The 9,927-nt window shown below is 53.7% G+C and overlaps 1 protein-coding gene across 1 annotated transcript in view; it reads left to right on the top strand.

Annotated features, from left to right (window-relative positions):
- The first annotated feature begins 234 nt into the window (after positions 1-234).
- VDR (vitamin D receptor) overlaps positions 235-9,927 on the top strand; it is a 51,983-nt gene continuing 42,290 nt past the window's right edge. Inside the window, 1 exon segment of the mRNA XM_058309263.1 lies at positions 235-314. The gene's annotated coding sequence lies outside the window, so the exon portion shown is untranslated.

The raw sequence follows: 9,927 nt of genomic DNA, 5'->3' as shown, positions 1-9,927 counted from the left end.
AAAGCTCGCGCTCGTACAGGGGGTGAAAGCACGCCTCGCCCTGGGGACGGCAGTCGTGGAGGGCTCCACGGGGCAGAGCCCCCGAGGTGACCGTGCGGTGGTTGATTCCAAGTCAAAATGGTTGCAGCGCGGCTGGGAACTCCCGGCGGGAGAGGACTGGACCTGTGGGCGGGGCCAAGGCGCGGGGCGGGTCCGGGGGCGGGGCCAGCGAGAGGGGCGGGGCCAGGTGCTGGGCCGTCTCTGCCTGTCAAAAGGCAGCAGCCGATCCCCAGGCGCTGGGAGCGCGGACCAGCGTGTCTACCCGGCGGAACCAGGTGAGGACCCCGGAGCAGCCGGGAAAAGGGTCCCAGGATAGGCATCAGGCCCAGGTTGGGGGTTTCGGGGGTCCCGGGGCCTGAGTACCCGGGTGCAAGCCCTGGAGTCCAAGTCACAGGGGCAGCCTTGGGGGCTGAGAGCCGGGCTGCCATGAGGTTGGGGCATGGAGGAGGCACTGGGCTCAGAGAGAACCGAAGTTCGTGTCAGGCTGGCGAGGGGAGCGGTGACCTCCCGGGTGCTCGGTTAGCTTTAACGCAGGAGTGCTCGGCTAGCACAGCGTTCAACACTCGGGCAACAAGAAACATTTGTTTCCTTCCTCAGTCCGGGCGCCTTGGCACTGAGTGGAGGAATAAGACTGGGCGCGATTGGCCGTGGATGGTGCTGAGGGCTCTGGGGGTGGAGTGTGTGTTTATTATTTTGTCGGGCTCACGTGTGGTCACCTGTGCCGGCGGAGTTGGGTTTTTAGGTAAGGCTTTTTTCCTTTAGTTGCCTTAAAACAAAACAAAAACCACCAAGACTTTCAGACCTAATTGGCCTTTAGGGTACTGCATTCATTTTCTCTGGAAAGCCCGTTCGTGGGTGAGGGATAGGCACTCAAGGGCAAGCATCTAAGTGAGGAGCGGCTCAAAGAGGAGTTTCTCTTCCCAGGAGGTGAGGGGCTGTGGGCGGGGGGTGAGGAGGCTCCAGGGGCAGCATGTGCCCCGAAGCAGTGTGTCGTCTCCAATGGGCAGTGACAGCAGCCCCCCACCCTCCACCTCCTTGAGGCCCTCAGACCCCTGAGGCTGAAACCCAGCTGGGCTGGGGGAGCCCTGGGCCACTGAGCGGAGGCCCTTCCCGCACCTCCTCCTCCTCCTTCTCCTCCTCCTCTTCTTCCTCCTCCTCCGTGCGGTGAGTGAGTCAGCCTCCTGTCTGGGCTCAGTTGCAGCCAGAAGGGCCAGAGCCCGGGCAAGAAGTTGGGCAGGCACTTTCTGTGCATTGCAGAGGCTCTCCTGGGCAGAGTTCAGCTCGGCTCCAGCTCCCTGCTGGAAGACTGTCTTCCTCGCAGCTAGTGGTGGCTTCTCTCCCGAAGGGGGCAGGGGTTCAGACCCCCAACGCAGCCTGGGATGTTCTGATTCGAGGAGGAGTTGATTGTGAAGGGATTGTGGCTTTGTGGTAAATCCGCATCTCTCCTTCTAGGATCGGAGGTCCATCCCAGGCCATCAACAGCCTTTCCCAGCCCCCCTCATTCCATTTCTGCCTAGTGATCTTGTTGGCTGCCCTTCTCTGCTGGTGAGGTGGCTGTGCAGAGGAGATAGGGAAGGTTCTGGGACCAGGGAAAGCATGGTTTTGGCAAAGAAGGCTTTGACCCAGGCTAGGGAGTTGGGATGGTTTGGTGAGGGGGAGATGGGTTACCTGGACACTGGAGCCTCAACTCTATGAACCAAGAGTTTGGGTGATAGGGAACCTTCCCCATCCCCTCCCTGTTTAAGTGCCAGAGAAGATCTTTCTGGAGTAGTGTGGGGGCTGGCTTGCAACTAGCCTGGGACGTAGTGAGACTGCAAATGTCTTTCTGGTTTTTGTTCCTGTGTTAGAGATCCTTGAGCAGAAATAGAGACCCCAGAGTCCATTGACTCCACTCAGTAGCCTCTCTGGACCCAAGTGAGAAGAATCCATGGACGCCAACCAGGCTGCGGGGCTGACTCAAATTGCAAAAAGCTGGGGAATTCACAGCCTGTGTTCTGGCTGGAGCTACAGCTTAGGGTTTGGCTGGTCCCTCCTCAGCCCTGACTTGGGCTCTGACCAAGCTAGACGAGGGCCTGAAGAGTGGGGCAAGAGAGGAGGGAAAGGGGTTCCCTTGCTCCTCTTCAGCCAAGTCCCTGGCACTGAAGTATCATGCAAGGTCCAGGTGCTGTTGCAGAGTGCTCTGGTGAGCTCTATTTAGAGTTTCTCTGTCTTCTGCCCCTATCTGACCTCAGAACTGATCTACTTTTGGGACTAAGTCCCAGAGGAAGCTCCAAGAGGAGCTCTTGAATTCCCCCTCTATACCTCCTCCCAGTAACAAACAGCCAGCGTCCACGGCCAAAGTCCTAAGACAGTGCCTTTCATATTAGGGGTTGGCCTGGGGCCAAGTGGGCCAGAACCAAGTGGTTGTCCAAGATGTGAGAGGGAGTGGAGTTCTTTATCCCAGGGCAGGGCTGGGCCCCTGGAACCTCGGCTAGAAACCTGCTATTGTCTATTGCCCAGCAGTTGGCTTCTAGAGACTGGAGAGCCAAAGTCAGGAGGACCTGAAAGTCTGAGCTTCTGAGCTCGGGTGACATTCTGATTGGTGTTCACCTCCTGGTTACTGAGCAGGGAGAGTAATAGGGCTCCAACTTTCCATGCGTCCCTGCTGCAAGTCTTTTTTGAATGAAGGTGGAAGGAAGTAAGGCAACGACAGGATTTGAGTATGTGCCTCCTGTGTGCTCCAGCATGGTGTTAGGCCCTCTAATGGGTGGCAGGAAGCAGAAGCCACCAGAAAAGGCCTTTGCCCCCGAGGCAGCCTGAGCTCCGGGATGGGCAGCAGCTCTCCTGGCTCTCTGGGCTGCTCCTGAGAGGCTGCACCTGGGCTGCAGCCAGCCCGGGTGCAGCTCTGGACCACAAGGACCTCGTTGCTTCTTATGCTTCTCCCGGATTTCCCCTTCATCCTCTCCCATGTCAGTGACCTCCAGGGAGGGCTGGAGAGTGGCTATATAATTTATTGTCCAAACTGGGATACCCTTTAGAGCGAAAGGGGGTGCTATTAACAGTTATGCCAGAACAAGAGACAAAAACTGGGGCAAGCTGGCACGTCGGGTCACCCCAGTGACAGGGGATCCCAGTGACCATTCCTGCAGACACAGCAGAGGCCGCAGGGGTGAGGGGAAACTGGGGTGCTTTATCCGGAGGGCAACCCCAACACCCTGCCTCCTCCCTGGCGGTATCAGCCAGCTCTAGTCTTCCTGGGGGTGGCACTGCTCCCCGCTGCGCTCCCAGGCCCCAGGCCGGGTCCTCCTGTGACTTCCCTTCACCCTCCACTTGTGACCAGCCTCTGACCTGCCCCTCCTTCAGACTGGGAAGCCGAGGCCAGCCGACTTCCCTCCAGCTACCACTGGGGCAATTGGGATCTCTAATGGAGCCAGTGCTTCCTCTTCCCTCTTCCCCCATGTCTGTGCATCCGGCTCCCCAGACCTCGGAGGGCCATGCCTTAGAGCTGGAAACTCTAGCTCTAAAGTGGGTAAACCACTGGGAAGGGAAGGTAGTCAGACCTTGTCCAGGTGGATAAAGGGCACAGGCCAGGCGTAATCAGGACCTGGGAAGGGAGAGCCGAGAGAAGCTGCTTAGAGGGAGATGGAGTCAGTTCCCTTGGAAACTAGAGTTCGACTCTCAGATCCGGTCTTGCTATTAGGGAAATGGTCCAGGGTGTGGACAGCCTGTTCTTGCCCAACTCTGACTAGAGGCGTTGGTGGCAGTGGCTGTATCCTGCTGTGATGGCATGTGGAAGAGAAACTGCCCTCCCTTCTGAGTCCTTGGGCCTCGGCTTCTAGGACTGGCTCCCTGGGGAGTCCCCAGAGGTCCAGCATGCAAGGGACTGGGGCAGAGGGCATGGGGCAGTAGAGTCTCCTTGGTATCTGTCTAGTGACTCTCAGCCACTTTGCAGGAAGGAAGTAGTGTTTATCACCGACAGATGAAAAGGGCAAGTGAAGACCTCTTGGGAAGTCTTTGAAGCAACTTAAGGGGAGGAAGAAGTGGAGACCCTCTGGGCTGGTTGTGGAGGGCAGGGGTGACTGGCTGATAAATGGCAGGAGTGAGAGGCAGAAGTCATCGGCGCAGTGGGAGCCTGTGTATGTGTGTCATGCTTTTGCAAACCTGCCCTGCAGGTCCCGTGCCTACGAATAGACTAAGCAGTGTTTCCAGAAGCGGATGCCACACAAAGTTCTCCTTCTGCACGGGGGAGAGTCCTGGTCCTAGGCAGGGTGTGGACAGCTGCACTAGTGGGAAAGTGGAGTGTGGGCAGGACCCAGCAATTCCTGGGAAGCTGCTGCCTCTCACTGGCCTTCTCATTCCAAGTTGAAGCTTTGAGGTGTTATGCAAGGTGTGCAATTCCCATCCCTGTCCGATACCTGTGAGGCCCAGATTTGTTGGTGACACAACCAGTGTGTGCCACCTGCTGGCCCTGGAGTGGTAGCTTCAGGAGCTTTCACTACATACCTGGTGCTGTGCTAAGTGCACTACCCAGACTTGACCCATCTGCTCGGAAGGCAGGGAATGCTTTCACAAACGGGGAAACTGAGGCTCAGTGAGGTCAAGCAACATGCCAAGGTGACACAGCTAGTGAGTAAGAGTTGGCACTCACCCTCTGGTCTGTGTGATGCCAAAGGCCACATGCTTAACCTCCGTGGAACTCGACGCCGCTGCGTTCACGCACCGGCCACAGGGCATTTAGTGCCATGTCCTGCACATAATGAGCCTGCGTTAAGTGTTTGTGAGTGCCTGCGTTAGATTTACTAACTGGTTTGTACAAGTTGACCTGGCAGCAAGCGTGGTTTGCACAAAGGTCACTCTGGGGACATTGACCTCTCGGAGGGAGGCTTGCTCCGCCATCACCCTCAAACCTCAGCCCCTCCTTGGCAGTCTTGGGTTAAAACCAGCAAGCAGGAACCTGAAAGAGGTAGCATCGTGCAGCGAGACTGCAAGCAATCCACTAAGACTCGAATGGCCAGGAAGGCAAATAAGAGACCCTCTTTCAGTTTCAGTCAAGCTGCTTTGTTGATAACCTACTATGCACTAAGCACAAGGAGGTACAGAAAGACCCCCCCATTGGCCATCTGGTTGCTGTACTCCTCTTCGCTTACCTTTTCCCACTCCTGGTCTGTAGTGCACCTGAGCAGAGTCCACCTGGAAGGAGAAATGGATTCTAGCCTCATCTGACAGCTCGGGCCAGGCGCTGGGCTGATCACTTCTCTCATTTCATCTTCACAGCTTCTCTTTGGGGTAAGTATGATCATTCTCCCCATCTTATAGTTGGGGGAAACTACAGTTTAAAGAGGTGGTGTAACATGGCCACAGTTGTGAAGTTAGCCCGTCTACGCTGCTCGAGACAGAGTGGACAGAGGAGAAAACGCTCAGCCTCCCCATCTCCCCCTGCCCCCCGCCCCCCCCCCCCCCCCCCCGTGGTCTTCAGGCTCCCTTGGGTGTACAACTGACATTTTAGGTATTGCTGTTGAAAGTTATGCTAGCAGCCTGGCGGAGCAGAAGAAACACAGGGTCTGAGTTAGACACACTTGGTTTCAAATCCTGACTCTGTCACTTAGTAGCTGATGTCCTTGGGCAAGTTTCTGAGCCTCTCTGAATCTGTTTCTTTATCAGTAAACTGGGACTAATCATGATTCTCTTGTAGGGCTGTGTGAGGTCAAGGGATGATGGAAGGCAAGTGACTGGCACAAAGTAGGCCTTCAAAAGGCATGTGTGGACAATCTTTCAGCTGATGTGCACTGAGGGCCTGCCATGTGCCCGGTGCTATTCAAGACACTGGGAATTTAACAGTGAAAAAGAAAGAAAGGGGCTGGGGGAAAGTGAGAGAGACTCTTAAAACTGTTTTCAAACTTGTTAGCCCAGAATTCTGTCATCGGGAGAGACCCCCTAAGAGCCCAGGGATAGCTCCTGGCACCGCAGCACTAAACCCAGATCTGGCAAATTGACTTTTCTTTCTGTCATTTGTTAGCTGATGACCTTGGGAAAGTAAGCAAACCTCTTTGGGACTCAGGTTCTTCAATTTGTTTCATTAATTTTTTAAAAAATTTTGTTTTAATTTTTAACCATGAAATATATCATACTTATTAGAGTACAGAATATGCTTATGTACAGAGTGAAAAAAAGAGCATAATATACTCACCACCTAAGTTCTGGAATGGAACATTTGCAGTACTGTAAATGCCCTCTTAGCCTTTTGCCTTTCCTCAGTTGCATCTTCCTTCCTCACCCCTGCCCCCACCCCCATCCCAAGGCAACTAATGTTTTGAATTTTGGTTAATTATTTCCTTGCTTTTCTTTATAAGTTACCACTATGTGTGTCTTTGCAAACAGTACATGGCTTCGCTTTGCATGTCTTTGAAGTTTACTATATGTCCCTGGTCTCCCCGATGCGCTTCCTTCACTCAACAGCGAGTTCCTGAGATTCATCCATGTGGTTGCACATATTTGTATTAATAGTTCATTTGTTTTCACTATTGTGTAGTAACCCACTGTAAGAATGTGCCACAATTTGCCCTTCTTCTCTGTTGGTGATGGACATTGTCTTGTTTACAGTCTGGGGCTACGACAAACAACGCTGCAAAGGATATTTTGTGCAGATCTCCTGACGCGCATGTGTAGGAGTTTCTCCAAGGCATATTGGAATTGCCAGGTCATAGGAAATTCCATGTTTGGCATCACTATATAATGCCAAAAGGTTTTCCACGGAGGTTGTACCAAAACGCACTTCTTTCGGCAGCGGAGGAAAGTTCCCCTTGCTTCCCATCCTTTCCAATGCTGGCTATTGACTTCCTCCTAAAATGAAAAAGCTGTGTGGAGCTGAGCTTCTAGGGTCTCTTTCAGCTATATTGGTTGTATTGTCTGGGAACTGGGGACCTGCTTCCTGAGAAGCAGCCAGGTGCACGGGTGGGTAGAGGCCCCGTGCCCGCTGCAGCCGCCTCGGGGAGCCCGGGCTGGCACCCTGGTGCAGGGCAAGGCCCTCCTCAGCAGGCTTCCACCAGCCATGGGGGAGGGCTCCAGGGGCCCTGACCCTGCTCAGTTCAACGGGAGCCTGGTGTCAGTGCTGTGCACATACTGGGCACTCCATTCGTGCCTACTGCCTTGCACTTTTGTCAAGGGGATTAGAAGGGATATTTATTTTCCTTGGACATCAGTTTTGAGAAAAGGATACAGAAATATCACAATCACATGCGTGCGGGCGAGACAAAGCACCTGGGGCTGGGGACAGTGGTCTGTCCAGGGCTTCTCGATCAGTTCAGGGCTCCAGTGGGGTGGACTGAAGTTCAAACTTCTCTACTGACCGGTTGCTCAGAGTCTGGCCTTGCTTGCTCTTTGGCCCCCTGACTTGTTCATTCTGAGAAGCAGCCGGTGGCTGGAGGGCTGGGGTGGAGCCACCTGGGAAGGAGCTGAGTGCCCGCTGCGCCTCCCTCCTCCTTCCGAGGGTTGAACGCTCTGCCTGGGGGTAGGGGGGAAAAGGGGTGCTAGAATAGCCGGTATCCTGGTAGAGAGCACGCTCACCCACGGGACAAAGAACGTGGCGGCTGGGCACTTGTGTGGGCTACTCCAGGCCTCAAACCTGCTGTGACCCATCCAGTTGGTGCCTGTCAGCTCCAGGGGCAGGCAAGCGCCTCTGCCGCGGGCCTCCCCTTGTTCACCAGGCCAGGGTTGGCCCCAGTGGGAGGCCCCTACCTGTTCTTCTGCCCCCTCCCCCTGTGACTCCACCCCAGTGGCTCCCTTTATGCCAAACTTTGACCCTTGGGAAGCCACCATATCATATAATGGCCAGCGGTTATTGACTTCTTATATTCTAGGCACTGTGTTCAGTATTTTTCATGCATTTTCTCTTTTATGCCTCTCCATAATCCTATGAACTAAGTAACATAATCCCCATTTTACAGAAGAAGACACCGAGGTTCAAAGAAGTTAAGAGGCTAAATATCTTGCCCAAAGTCATTGAGCTAGTAAGTCGGAACCGGAGCTCGATTTTGGGTCTTTCTAAGTCCAGAATGCGTGTCCCCTTCCGCACTTGCCTGCTGCCTTTTCTGCACAATGTCCTGGTCATTCAGCTCAGGCTTGTCCTCTCCCCTTCCTGTCGAGGAGGGCTGGAAAAGAATTAGCAGGTGGTGCTTCTGGAGAGCGTCTGGGGCAGTTCCAGGCTGGCCAGGGAGATGCTGGAAAACACCTCCAGGGCAGAGTTCTTTGTTCCAAAAGGCTCTGAATTTCCAGACTTCTGCCAAGGGTGGGAAGTTCCTTCTGCCCGGCCTATTTGGCAAAGCACACCAACATCTTGGGTGCCGTGATGTACAGAAGCGGGGATGGGCTGCCTCAGGTAAAATTCCATTATAATGAACTCCCTTTGAGACCTGAACGGCTTTGTGGAAATGAAATTAGGTTCACCTCTGTGCGGTGGAAGACATCAAGTACACGGCCTGGGAGACTCGGAGGTGAAGTAGAGCTAATCTGCAGTTGGGTATTTCCTAGTAGAGCCCTGGAAGACCAGAAGGAGAGAGAGAAAAGGCTCTTCCTTAATGCCCAGGCAGGGCTGGGTCAGGAGAGCTTTGTGCTCTCTGTCTGAACGCTTCCCTGATAGTATGTGACTGCCTGCTCAAGTGGCCATTTCCCCATCCTACAGGGAGCCCACCGAGAACAGCCTCTGAGTCCTGCGTCTGGAGCGTCATCATTTAACACAATACCTGACACGTCACAGATTCGCTCCATAGACGTTCACTGCATGGAAATGTGTTCGCATGTGTGGCCCAGAAAGGAGCACTGAAGGGCCCTTGCTTTGTGTGGTCGAGACCTGAAAAAGCTGGACCATTCCTCAGGTGTATTCTCCCCCGTTACTGGACCCATTGCACGTGAGAACAACCGCGGGTCACATACCAAGCTCGTGCTCTGTGGTAGCACCCCATGCATTATCTCATTTAATCCTCACGGACCTATGAGGTGGCTATTGCTACTTTTCTCATTTTACAGGCGAGGAAACAGAAACTTTGAGAGCTCAGGTAATGAATAGGTTCTGGTCACACAGCTGAAAGAGGGGGTGGAGGGGGAACCCAGAGTGTGAGCCCAGGCAGGCCGGCTCCAGAGCTCGCTCCTAAACCCCAGACCTCTGCTGTCGCTGCCAGCTGGCGGAGGGGGCCCGGGCCCAGGTAGATGAGGAGAGAGGAAGGCCAGCCCCGATGGGACAGACCGGAAGGCGCAGGCCTGGCCTAGAGGGGCAGTCCCGCCTCGGGCCAGCAGAGCTGCTGCTAGGAACTGCAGCCCAGTGTGGTCAGACTGAGAGAATGTTTTCAGAGGGAGACGGACATCCACTTTTTTTTTTTTGGTATATATATATATTTTTGGCACTCAGATTTAAAAAGAAAAAAAAGATGGTGCCTCCTGAATTTTTAAAACATTGACAACTAATTAAAAAATGTTTAATCACTGGTGTGATGGGGTGGGGGTGAGGGTGGCACACAGTACACTTCCTCAGGCCGGGTTTAGTCTCCAAGGTGTGTCGTCTGGTAATTTCTTTCTTTTAACATGTGACTGTTACATAGGGTGGGACCAAAGAAAGCCCTTGCTCCTAGAGAATTCCTTATTAAAGGAATAAAAGACCACTCTGTGGTACCCCTCCCAGGACGTGATAATAACTAGTAACACAGATTGTTTCTTTCTAGTGCGATACGGTGAATGAATGAGCTCCCCTCCCTCCCTCTTTCTCTGTCTTCCCACTCAGGCACTTTTCCACAGGAAATTTTTTTTCCCATTAAAAGAAAAGTTGTGGGTAGAGAAATCTAAAGAAACTGACAGTCCAGGAAAGGGTTTCTAGGAAGAAAAAAAAAAGGAAGGTTTTGGATGGCGGCTGATAGGCAACGA

This window comes from Dasypus novemcinctus, chromosome 12, assembly GCF_030445035.2.
Source record: "Dasypus novemcinctus isolate mDasNov1 chromosome 12, mDasNov1.1.hap2, whole genome shotgun sequence".
Classification (NCBI taxonomy): domain Eukaryota; kingdom Metazoa; phylum Chordata; class Mammalia; order Cingulata; family Dasypodidae; genus Dasypus; species Dasypus novemcinctus.
The sequence above is the reverse complement of the archived record's forward strand: the minus strand, read 5'-3'. Positions and strand labels throughout refer to the sequence as shown.